The sequence below is a fragment of the Macaca thibetana genome, chromosome 5 (assembly GCF_024542745.1).
Source record: "Macaca thibetana thibetana isolate TM-01 chromosome 5, ASM2454274v1, whole genome shotgun sequence".
NCBI classification, from domain to species: domain Eukaryota; kingdom Metazoa; phylum Chordata; class Mammalia; order Primates; family Cercopithecidae; genus Macaca; species Macaca thibetana.
Window position 1 is genome coordinate 86832175 of NC_065582.1, and position 12011 is coordinate 86844185.

The 12011-nt window shown below is 36.3% G+C and overlaps 1 protein-coding gene across 3 annotated transcripts in view; it reads right to left on the reverse strand.

The window, feature by feature from the left end:
- The window catches only part of BANK1 (B cell scaffold protein with ankyrin repeats 1), a 315067-nt gene that overhangs the window by 15220 nt on the left and 287836 nt on the right, over window positions 1-12011 (reverse strand). The window lies entirely within an intron of this gene.

Consider the following 12011-nt stretch of genomic DNA (forward strand, 5'->3'; position numbering starts at 1 on the left):
ACCAACATCCAAATGTCACAAAAGGCTTCACATCCTTTGAAAAGTTATTTCTGAAAGATTTAAAATAAATAATCAGTTATTTGGTAGTGAGATGCTTCCTTTTCTAAAGAGTTTATTTTGGAGCATGCCATGTATTATTTGCTTAGCGCAAAAGGAATAGTAGATGGCCTAGCTCGAAGCACAGTGGTAGCAAATTGGCAGACCGTGGGTGAATTCAGTGTTTCCCTTGTCCACCATGGTGTTTAAAGACATAAATGGGCCTGCATGACTTTAAGGATGCTATGTGCTCTCTAGGTTACTGCAATCCTTGCCACACCTTAGAGTTACTGGATGACTACACACGTCTGCTACCTGCCTACCTGCTGGAACTCATTTGAGTTTGTACCTTCTCATTTACATATTTCCATTAAGTGCAACATACTTTTTGTATTATTTCAGGAGGGGTAGGTAACATGTCTTAATATACTATCAAATCTAAACATGCCCACAGAGTCTGAAAGGAGAGAATAGCCAGTCCTGCCTAACTGTATACCAGTGAGCTGTCCTTGGAGGGATCTGCCCGTTTCTGGGAGTGCTTCTTCAAGAAAGAAACAGATGAATTTGACTATCCAGACAATATTAACAAGGATTTGGGAAATGAGGAGGACATTCAAATTCTATAGTAATAATAATTTGTTGATATAATTAGGATTGGTTGTTCTGGAAAAGAGGTTTCAAGTATTTGATAGCAAATGTTATATGTTTAAAGAGGACTTGAGCCTTGGGGTTGTTCTGGAATGACCTCTAACGTTTCTCTCAGTTTCGAGAAGGACTATAATAGTGAATCTTGAAACACGGACACACAGACGGTTTCTTTCCAAAAAGATTCATGTGCACATCAGATTTCTCTATGGTCAATAATTCTGATTCCCACATGTGCTTTCTTTCTTTCCTTCCCTCTCCTCTCCTCTCCTCTCCTCTCTCACTCTCTCCCTCCTCCTCCTTCTCCTTCCTTCCTTCCTTCCTTCCTTCCTTCCTTCCTTCTTTCTTTCTTTCTTTCTTTCTTTCTTTCTTTCTTTCTTTCTTTCTTTCTTTCTTTCTTTCTTTCTTTCTTTCTTTCTTCTTTCTTTCTCTCTCTCTCTTTCTTTCTCTTTCTTTCTTCTTTCTTTTCTTTCTTCCCTCCCTCCCTCTTTTCCTTCCTTTCTTCCTTCCTTCTCTCTCTCTCTCCCTCCTCCCTCTCTCTCTCTTTCTTTCTTTCTTTCTTTCTTTCTTTCTTTCTTTCTTTCTTTCTTTCTCTTTCTTTCTCTCTCTCTCTCTTTCTTTCTTTCTTTCTTTCTTTCTCTTCTTCTCTTTCTTTTCTCTTCTCTTCTTTCTTTCTTTCTTTCTTTCTTTCTTTCTTTCTTTCTTTCTTTCTCTCTCTCTTTCTCTCTCTCTCTCTCTCTCTCTCTCTCTCTCTCTCCACCCCCTTTCTTTTCTTTTCCTCTTTCTTTCTTTTTCTTTTTTTTTTTTTAACTTTTTCCCTTCTCACCATTTCCATTCAACACAGGGGCTTTCTTGACTTGTCTTTTCTTGTCTTTTCTCTTCAGAACCTATTCCTCCAGAACTAAGATGTCAACAGATTCTATACTCCAAATCTTCCTCTAAGGATGATGGAGCATGAAATCCCAGAGGAACTGGAGAAGCACAAGTTAGCCAGAGCGCTAACTTGCTCAGCAGCAAAAAGTACAGATAACAATTGAGATCTTGCTTCTTATACTGTTTGCTTTTTATAGGCCTCCACACTAAAATAGAGTTCATGAAATGCAGTTAGCAGTAGAATTCTATGTGCCATCCCTGCCAGAGGAGAGAGGTTGAGCATCACCATTTAACAGCTATGCCATTTAATTATCACCTCACTTCTGTCATCCTTTTGCCTAAGTGTGAATCCATTTTTATCTCAAGTAACCCAGGCAGCTGGATTTTCTGCTGTTCTGGAAGTTAGCTCAAGAAAAGTTTTCCCAGAAAACCGTACCAGTTTTAGTTTTGCTATATGTACAAGTTTAACTTAACAAATACTAACTCCTTTTAATAATATTTATTTCAGTTACCCTTTCTTTTTTTCTCAATCTAGCTATTAAAATATAAGTAAGATGACTTTTTGGGGGGTATGGTGTTCAGTTGTATGATTGTGCAGAAAGAACAAAAGAACAAGCTAGGAGCAGCAGAGGTCTTAGATATTGTTTTGAGAGTGAGTTGTTTACAACTAAACTAATTTTACATAAATCTGCTTTTACTTTTTTTTAAGAGTAAAGAGATTAAAGCATTTGTCTTGATAAATTAGGATTAGACATGACAAGTTACAAAGAAAAATGATTTAGGCATCTCACTACCTTTTATTCTAAGGGTATACAAGTCAAACCAAAACATGCAACCTGTAATTTTTGGTAGAGTTTATAAGATTACTTTATTGCATTTAGATAACAATTTGATGAGGAAAAGGAGGTAATGAAAGGTTTTCCGTCTTCCTAATTTTGTATTTTTTTTGGTTTACCTTCAGAAGAATTAGTATGAATTTAATATAATTTTCATTAAAAAACATTTGTCAGACAGCTAACTGTATATATGGTAGACTCCTGTCTCTTAGTGTAAAAGCTTCAAGGTAAACTACAGTTTTTACAAGTTAATTCCTTTTAAATAAATTTCTCTTTATAAGTATTTCCATTTGATCAAATATTGGTCATATAAACATCAACCAACCCATTGTAGTAAGTATATAAATATACAGATTAGGTACGAATGTAAATTGGGATTTTCATTAAAATTATTTACTAGGTGACTGGCTGAAAGGACTTTATTGAAAATTTGAAAGAAAACAACTTGATTGCCCAACAAAAAGTAATTTAAAATAGAAAATATTTACTTAATAAAAATATGTAGTCATTAAAAAAATAAAGATTGTGTCAACATAGAAAGTGCTTATTATATTATAACAAGTACAAAAGCAGGATACAAACTTATACACACATTAAAAATTTTAAGTGTCAAAGTTAAAATATACATATACATAATAAAGCATGAAAAGAAAATTTAAAAGATAATATACGTTGTTCTATTGTGATGCCATATTACATATGTAATTATTTTCTTATGATCTCCATCTTTCTATAATAATACTATATTGCTTTTACAATATAAAAAATTTCTGCCACTTTATTAATAGGCTTTCCCATGGAATGCATACCATTTCAATCCATGCCAGATATACCATGCTGTAAGTACCATGTCATACTATAAATATCATGTGATGTCACACCATACTGTACCATCATACCAAATTAGTTTGTGGCACTTGGAAAGAACTTCTCATAATAGGACTTAAATAAATAGGGTCCAGGTGCAGTGGCTGACACCTGTAATCCCGGCACTTTGGGAGGCTGAAGCAGGTGGATTAGTTGAGCCCAGGAGTTCCAGACCAGCCTGGGTAACACGGAGAGATCCCATCTCTATAAAAACCAGCCTGTAGTCCCAGCTACTCGGGAGGCTGAGGTGGGAGGATTGCTTGAGCCTGAAAGATCAAGGCTGTAGTGAGCTGAGATCGCCACTGCCTTCCAGCCTGGGTGACACAGCACACCCTGGCTTAAGAAAAAAAAAGAGAGAGAGAGAAAGAGAGAGAAAAAAAAGAGAGAGAGAGAGAAACAGAGAGAGAGAAAGAGAAAGAGAGAGAGAGAAAGGCAGACCGAGAGAGCGAGAGAACGAGAACTAGTGACCAAGATTTAAATCTTAAGTTATTTTTTGTTACTTAGTTTGGGAATTGGTAGGTATATAAGCTCAGGTCCATATGGGCAAGTCAGGATATGTTTGGTCTATTGATTTATTTGTAAGTTCCAAGTAAGGCCTCTGCATCCCCTTAATTTTAGAGTTGCATATATTCTTTGAGATTTGTTTGTTTGTTTTGTTTTGTTTCATTTTGTTTTTGTTTTCGTTTTGAGGCAGTCTCCTTCTGTTGCCCTGGCTGAAGTGCAGTGGCACCACCTTGGTTCACTGCAGTCTTCGCCTTCTGAGTTCAAGTGATTCTCCTGTCTCAACCTCTTGAGTAGCTGGGATTACAGGCACGTGCCACCACAACTGGCTAGTTTTTGTATTTTTAGTAAAGATGGGGTCTCGCAATATTGACCAGGCTGGTCTTGAACACCTGGTCTCAAGTGATCTGCCTGCCTTGCCCTCCCAAAGTGCTGGGATTACAGGTGTGGGCCACCACATCTGGCATTTGATGTTTTATTTTAATGATTGTGATTTTAGAACATGATTTTTTCCCCCACCACTTAGAAGATACAGAAGAGTACTGAAAACTGAAATAACTGCCACTCATTATTATATTCTTCAGAAACAGGTACCATAAACATCTTGGTGGTCCTTCTTAAGTATCCACTTCTTTCCTTTTTTCTGATTAGGGTTACACTGACATAGTTCCTGTTTTTTTCTCTTAGTCATGTAGCCTAAGAATCTTTCCACGACATTAAATATTCTTTGAAAAATGGTTTTTAATGGGAGCATTATATTCCAAAGTTTGTATATGCAATAAAGTATTTAATCATTCTCTTACTAAGGGATTTTTTATTGTTTCCATTTTTCTCCACAATTATATGTTTTTGGAGCTTATAAGTCTTTCATATGAATCACTGGCTGCATTATTTATTTGGTTGGCATAGACTCATAAAAATATAATTTTTGAGTGTGACCACCTTTAAAGCTATTGATGTATACTTAGTGCCAATCTCCTTTCCTGGAACGTGTTGTCGTATACACTCTCACCAGTAGGATGAGGGAGTGTTTGTACTGTTTCACTTTTGATAGTATTTTGCATTATCCAATTCAAAGAAGTACACAAACTTTATAATAATTTTATAGTCTAAAGCTTTCTTTCATTGCCAGTGATTCTTGTGTCATTATAACTCTGAGTGTGGTAGCTTAAAGCATTGAATAAGTAACAGACTTTAATATCACATATGGCCACTAGCCCGGCCTCAATTTTTTTTTCCCAAGGGATTACCTTTCACCTCTTTTTAATTATCTTCTCTATCAATTTAGAAACATTCTTTCAAACTGTCATTTCTCTCTTCCTAAAGGAAAAGTATCCTATCAAAATGATTGGGATTCCCTCACATGTATAAGTTATTATAGAAAGAGTTGAGAATATTTAATCTCCCATTAGGAAAATAGCATTATTCTATCTGTTTAATAGGTACTTTTTGTGTATGTTTTGAATTTACAGTGAATAATTTCTTTTCTTTCATGATGTTGCCAAACAAATAATTCTGGTATATAAAAAAGTGAATTATTTATTAATTATATCCAGCTAGTTAAAATAATTTTTAAGAGTCTTATAGTTGATGTTTTCAAGTCTTCTGGCATGTATGTATATCATCTAAAAATAATGGAGAAAGTATCTCCTTCCCAATAATTACACGTTTTATTTTAGATGCATGTTACTGCAGTTGCTAGAAACTTCCAGGATAATGGTAAGTAAAAATGTTAATAGCGGGTATCCTTATCTTTTCCTGTTCCTAACAGGAATACCTCTACTTCTGAACTAATCAGATATTTCTGATAATGTTAAGAAATTATTCTGTTTCTTATTGTACAAGATTTTTAAAAAATTATGAATACTTGAACAATAATTTTGTGTTTTTCATCAACTGAAATCATCATGTTTTTTAAAATAAAATAACTAGTACATTAATATTTCTACTCCATGAGATGGTTCATATAATATAAAAATTCTCTTTTCTTTAAATTTGAAATAACTTACTGGCAAAACTTATTCTGGTTAACTATTGAGTTAAAATGTATACAAACATGCCTTGGTCATTAGTCTAGTGATATTTTAAATTTTTATTTATCACTTGACATAATTTTATTAATGAGTATTTCCTTGGTGTTTTGGGGGATGTATCTTTTTAAAGCAGAGCATAGTTTTGGCTTGAGGAAGTTAAAAATATAGCACTCTGGCACATCAACTATTTAAACTGAAAAACAGCAGGTGTAAGAAAGATCATTCTGACCTTTCAGTTGTTTCCCAAAAGCAGAAGACTAAATTCCTACGGTAAAGACACTCACACTATACAAGAAGGAAAAGCAATATCCTTAGCTTCAAAGAGGAGAAGTTGAGACTACAAGGATTCTGTAGATACCTTGTTAGAATAACTCTTGTCTTTTAAGCCTCTCATTTTCTTTTTTTTTTTTTTAATTTTTTTAAATATTTATTTATTTATTTCTTTTTCAGAATTAAGAAGACTTTATTCAATTTAATAAGGAAAAAGTCACCAATCTCCATCCCAATAAGTGGGAAAGGCTTATAAATAGGTGAAAATAGGAAGGGCCAACAAGCATGAAACGGTACCTACCTCAGTAATAATCAGTGACATACACATTAAAGCAACCTAAAATACCATTTTGCACATAGCGGGTTGGCAAACAATCTACAATTTACAAATAGGGCAATGCAAATACTGCTAAGTATTCGGAGACATGAGAACTTGCATTTACTCTGATTGGGTATGTAAATATGAAGAAACATTTGAAAATTTTTAATAAACTTGAAGATGACTTGCTTGGGATTTAGCAATTCCATTAGAGAAATCCTCACACATGTGCAAAAGAAGGCATGCATTATCCATTCCAGCTTTTTATAAAAGTGAAAAACTAGAAACAACCCAATGCTCATAAATAAGATGCTGGATATACATAATTATGTTGTAGTCATATAATGGAATTCAGTAGTGTAAACAAGCATGCTAGTGTTACATAAATCAACATGAATACATTGCTGAAACATTCAGTAAAAATGTACATTGCAGAAGTACATATGGAGCAAGATATTACAATATTTACTTTTTTTTTTTTTTTTTTGAGATGGAGTGTTGCTCTTGTCACCCAGGCTGGAGTACAGTGGCACCATCTTGGCTCACTGCAACCTCTGCCTTCCGGGTTCAAGCAATCCTCCTGCCTCAGCCTCCTGAGTAGCTTGGATTACAAATGCCTGCCACCATGCCCGGCTATTTTTTGTACTTTTAGTAGAGATGGGGTTTTGCCATGTTTTCCAGGCTAGTCTCAAACTCCTGACCTCAGGTGATCCACCCAGCTCAGCCTCCCAAAGTGCTGGGATTACAGGCGTGAGTCACCATGCCCGGCCTACATAAATTTTTTTAACACCTGAAAAATCATGCTGTATTTTGTGTGGACATATTCAAATGTTTACACTATGGGAATAGACGCTTAGATGAGGATGATAAACACAAAATCTAGTATTCTGTGGAGAAAGGATTTAAGATGGAGAAGGTATCACAGAGTTTCAATGATATAGTATGTAATTTCATAGAACTTCATGATGAGTTGAAGGCTGTTCATCACAATGTTTATTCTAGTTTTCTCTATGTCTGAAATATCCCAAACTAAAATTTTTTTTTGTTTGTTTTTATTTTTATTTTTTTTATTATTATTATACTTTGAGTTCTAGGGTACATGTGCATAACGTGCAGGTTTGTTACATATGTATACTTGTGCCATGTTGGTGTGCTGCAACCATCAACTCATCAGCACCCATCAACTCGTCATTTACATCAGGTATAACTCCCAATGCAATCCCTCCCCCCTCCCCACTCCCTATGATAGGCCCCGGTGTGTGATGTTCCCCTTCCCGAGTCCAAGTGATCTCATTGTTCAGTTCCCACCTATGAGTGAGAACATGCGGTGTTTGGTTTTCTGTTCTTGTGATAGTTTGCTAAGAATGATGGTTTCCAGCTGCATCCATGTCCTTACAAAGGACACAAACTCATCCTTTTTTATGGCTGCATAGTATTCCATGGTGTATATGTGCCACATTTTCTTAATCCAGTCTGTCACTGATGGACATTTGGGTTGATTCCAAGTCTTTGCTATTGTGAATAGTGCCGCAATAAACATACGTGTGCATGTGTCTTTATAGCAGCATGATTTATAATCCTTTGGGTATATACCCAGTAATGGGACGGCTGGGTCATATGATACTTCTAGTTCTAGATCCTTGAGGAATCGCTATACTGTTTTCCATAATGGTTGAACTAGTTTACAATCCCACCAACAGTGTAAAAGTGTTCCTATTTCTCCACATCCTCTCCAGCACCTGTTGTTTCCTGACTTTTCAATGATCGCCATTCTAACTGGTGTGAGATGGTATCTCATTGTGGTTTTGATTTGCATTTCTCTGATGGCCAGTGATGCTGAGCATTTTTTCATGTGTCTATTGGCTGTATGAATGTCTTCTTTTGAGAAATGTCTGTTCATATCCTTTGCCCACTTTTTGATGGGGTTGTTTGTTTTTTTCTTGTAAATTTGTTTGAGTTCTTTGTAGGTTCTGGATATTAGCTCTTTGTCAGATGAGTAGATTGCAAAAATTTTCTCCCATTCTGTAGGTTGCCTGTTCACTCTGATGGTAGTTTCTTTTGCTGTGCAGAAGCTCTTTAGTTTAATTAGATCCCATTTGTCAATTCTGGCTTTTGCTACTGTTGCTTTTGGTGTTTTAGACATGAAGTCTTTGCCCATGCCTATGTCCTGAATGGTACTACCTAGGTTTTCCTCTAGGATTTTTATGGCATTAGGTCTAACATTTAAGTCTCTAATTCATCTTGAATTAATTTTCATATAAGGAGTAAGGAAAGGATCCAGTTTCAGCTTTCTACTTATGGCTAGCCAATTTTCCCAGCACCATTTATTAAATAGGGAATCCTTTCCCCATTTCCTGTTTCTCTCAGGTTTGTCAAAGATCAGATGGCTGTAGATATGTGGTATTATTTCTGAGGACTCTGTTCTGTTCCATTGGTCTATATCTCTGTTTTGGTACCAGTACCATGCTGTTTTGGTTACTGTAGCCTTGTAGTATAGTTTGAAGTCAGGTAGCGTGATGCCTCTAGCTTTGTTCTTTTGACTTAGGATTGTCTTGGAGATGCGGGCTCTTTTTTTTTGGTTCCATATGAACTTTAAAGCAGTTTTTTCCAATTCTGTGAAGAAACTCATTGGTAGCTTGATGGGGATGGCATTGAATCTATAAATTACCTTGGGCAGTATGGCCATTTTCACGATATTGATTCTTCCTATCCATGAGCATGGTATGTTCTTCCATTTGTTTGTGTCCTCTTTTATTTCACTGAGCAGTGGTTTGTAGTTCTCCTTGAAGAGGTCCTTTACATCCCTTGTAAGTTGGATTCCTACGTATTTTATTCTCTTTGAAGCAATTGTGAATGGAAGTTCATTCATGATTTGGCTCTCTGTTTGTCTGTTACTGGTGTATAAGAATGCTTGTATTTTTGCACATTGATTTTGTATCCTGAGACTTTGCTGAAGTTGCTTATCAGCTTAAGGAGATTTTGGGCTAAGACAATGGGGTTTTCTAAATATACAATCATGTCATCTGCAAAGAGGGACAATTTGACTTCTTCTTTCCCTAACTAAAGAACCTTTATTTCTTTCTCTTGCTGATTGCCCTAGCCAGAACTTCCAACACTATGTTGAATAGGAGTGGTGAGAGAGGGCATCCCTGTCTTGTGCCAGTTTTCAAAGGGAATTTTTCCAGTTTTTGCCCATTCAGTATGATATTGGCTGTGGGTTTGTCATAAATAGCTCTTATTATTTTGAGGTACGTTCCATCAATACCGAATTTATTGAGCGTTTTTAGCATGAAGGGCTGTTGAATTTTGTCAAAAGCCTTTTCTGCATCTATTGAGATAATCATGTGGTTCTTGTCTTTGGTTCTGTTTATATGCTGGATTATGTTTATTGATTTGTGAATGTTGAACCAGCCTTGCATCCCAGGGATGAAGCCCACTTGATCATGGTGGATAAGCTTTTTGATGTGTTGCTGAATCCGGTTTGCCAGTATTTTATTGAGGATTTTTGCATCGATGTTCATCAGGGATTGGTCTAAAATTCTCTTTTTTTGTTGTGTCTCTGCCAGGCTTTGGTATCAGGATGATGTTGGCCTCATAAAATGAGTTAGGGAGGATTCCCTCTTTTTCTATTGATTGGAATAGTTTCAGAAGGAATGGTACCAGCTCCTCCTTGTACCTCTGGTAGAATTTAGCTGTGAATTCATCTGGTCCTGGACTTTTTTTGGTTGGTAGGCTATTAATTATTGTGTCAATTTCAGAGTCTGCTATTGGTCTATTCAGGGATTCAACTTCTTCCTGGTTTAGTCTTGGAAGAGTGTAAGTATCCAGGAAATTATCCATTTCTTCTAGATTTTCCAGTTTATTTGCATAGAGGTGTTTATAGTATTCTCTGATGGTAGTTTGTATTTCTGTGGGGTCGGTGGTGATATCCCCTTTATCATTTTTTATTGCGTCAATTTGATTCTTCTCTCTTTTCTTCTTTATTAGTCTTGCTAGCGGTCTGTGAATTTTGTTGATCTTTTCAAAAAACCAACTCCTGGATTCATTGATTTTTTGGAGGGTTTTTTGTGTCTCTATCTCCTTCAGTTCTGCTCTGATCTTAGTTATATTTCTTGCCTTCTGCTAGCTTTTGAATGTGTTTGCTCTCGCTTCTCTAGTTCTTTTAATTGCAATGTTAGAGTGTCAATTTTAGATCTTTCCTGCTTTCTCTTGTGGGCATTTAGTGCTATAAATTTCCCTCTACACACTGCTATAAATGTGTCCCAGAGATTCTGGTATGTTGTATCTTTGTTCTCATTGGTTTCAAAGAACATCTTTATTTCTGCCTTCATTTCGTTATGTACCCAGTAGTCATTCAGGAGCAGGTTGTTCAGTTTCCATGTAGTTGAGCGGTTTTGATTGAGGTTCTTAGTCCTGAGTTCTAGTTTGATTGCACTGTGGTCTGAGAGACAGTTTGTTATAATTTCTGTTCTTGTACATTTGCTGAGGAGTGCTTTACTTCCAATTACATGGTCAATTTTGGAGTAAGTACGATGTGGTGCTGAGAAGAATGTATATTCTGTTGATTTTGGGTGGAGAGTTCTATAGATGTCTATTAGGTCTGCTTGCTGCAGAGATGAGTTCAATTCCTGGATATCCTTGTTAACTTTCTGTCTCGTTGATCTGTCTAATGTTGACAGTGGAGTGTTGAAGTCTCCCATTATTTTTGTATGGGAGTCTATGTCTCTTTGTAAGTCTCTAAGGACTTGCTTTATGAATCTGGGTGCTCCTGTATTGGGTGCATATATATTTAGGATAGTTAGCTCTTCCTGTTGAATTGATCCCTTTACCATTATGTAATGGCCTTCTTTGTCTCTTTTGATCTTTGATGGTTTAAAGTCTGTTTTATCAGAGACTAGTATAGCAACCCCTGCTTTTTTTTTTTCTCCATTTGCTTGGTACATTTTCCTCCATCCCTTTATTTTGAGCCTATGTATGTCTCTGCATGTGAGATGTGTCTCCTGAATACAGCAGACTGATGGGTCTTGACTCTTTATCCAGTTTTCCAGTCTGTGTCTTTTAATTGGAGCATTTAGTCCATTTACATTTAAGGTTAATATTGTTATGTGTGAACTTGATCCTGCCATTATGATATTAACTGGTTATTTTGCTCGTTAGTTGATGCAGTTTCTTCCTAGCCTCGATGGTCTTTACATTTTGGCATGTTTTTGCAATGGCTGGTACCGGCTGTTCCTTTCCACGTTTAGTGCTTCCTTCAGGGTTTCTTGTAAGGCAGGCCTAGTGGTGACAAAATCTCTAAGCATTTGCTTATCTGTAAAGGATTTTATTTCTCCTTCACTTATGAAACTTAGTTTGGCTGGATATGAAATTCTGGGTTTAAAATTCTTTTCTTTAAGAATGTTGAATATTGGACCCCACTCTCTTCTGGCTTGGAGAGTTTCTGCCGAGAGATCTGCTGTTAGTCTGATGGGCTTCCCTTTGTGGGTAACCCGACCTTTCTCTCTGGCTGCCCTTAAGATTTTTTCCTTCATTTCAACTTTGGTGAATCTGGCAATTATGTGTCTTGGAGTTGCTCTTCTTGAGGAGTATCTTTGTGGCGTTCTCTGTATTTCCTGAATTTGAATGTTGGCC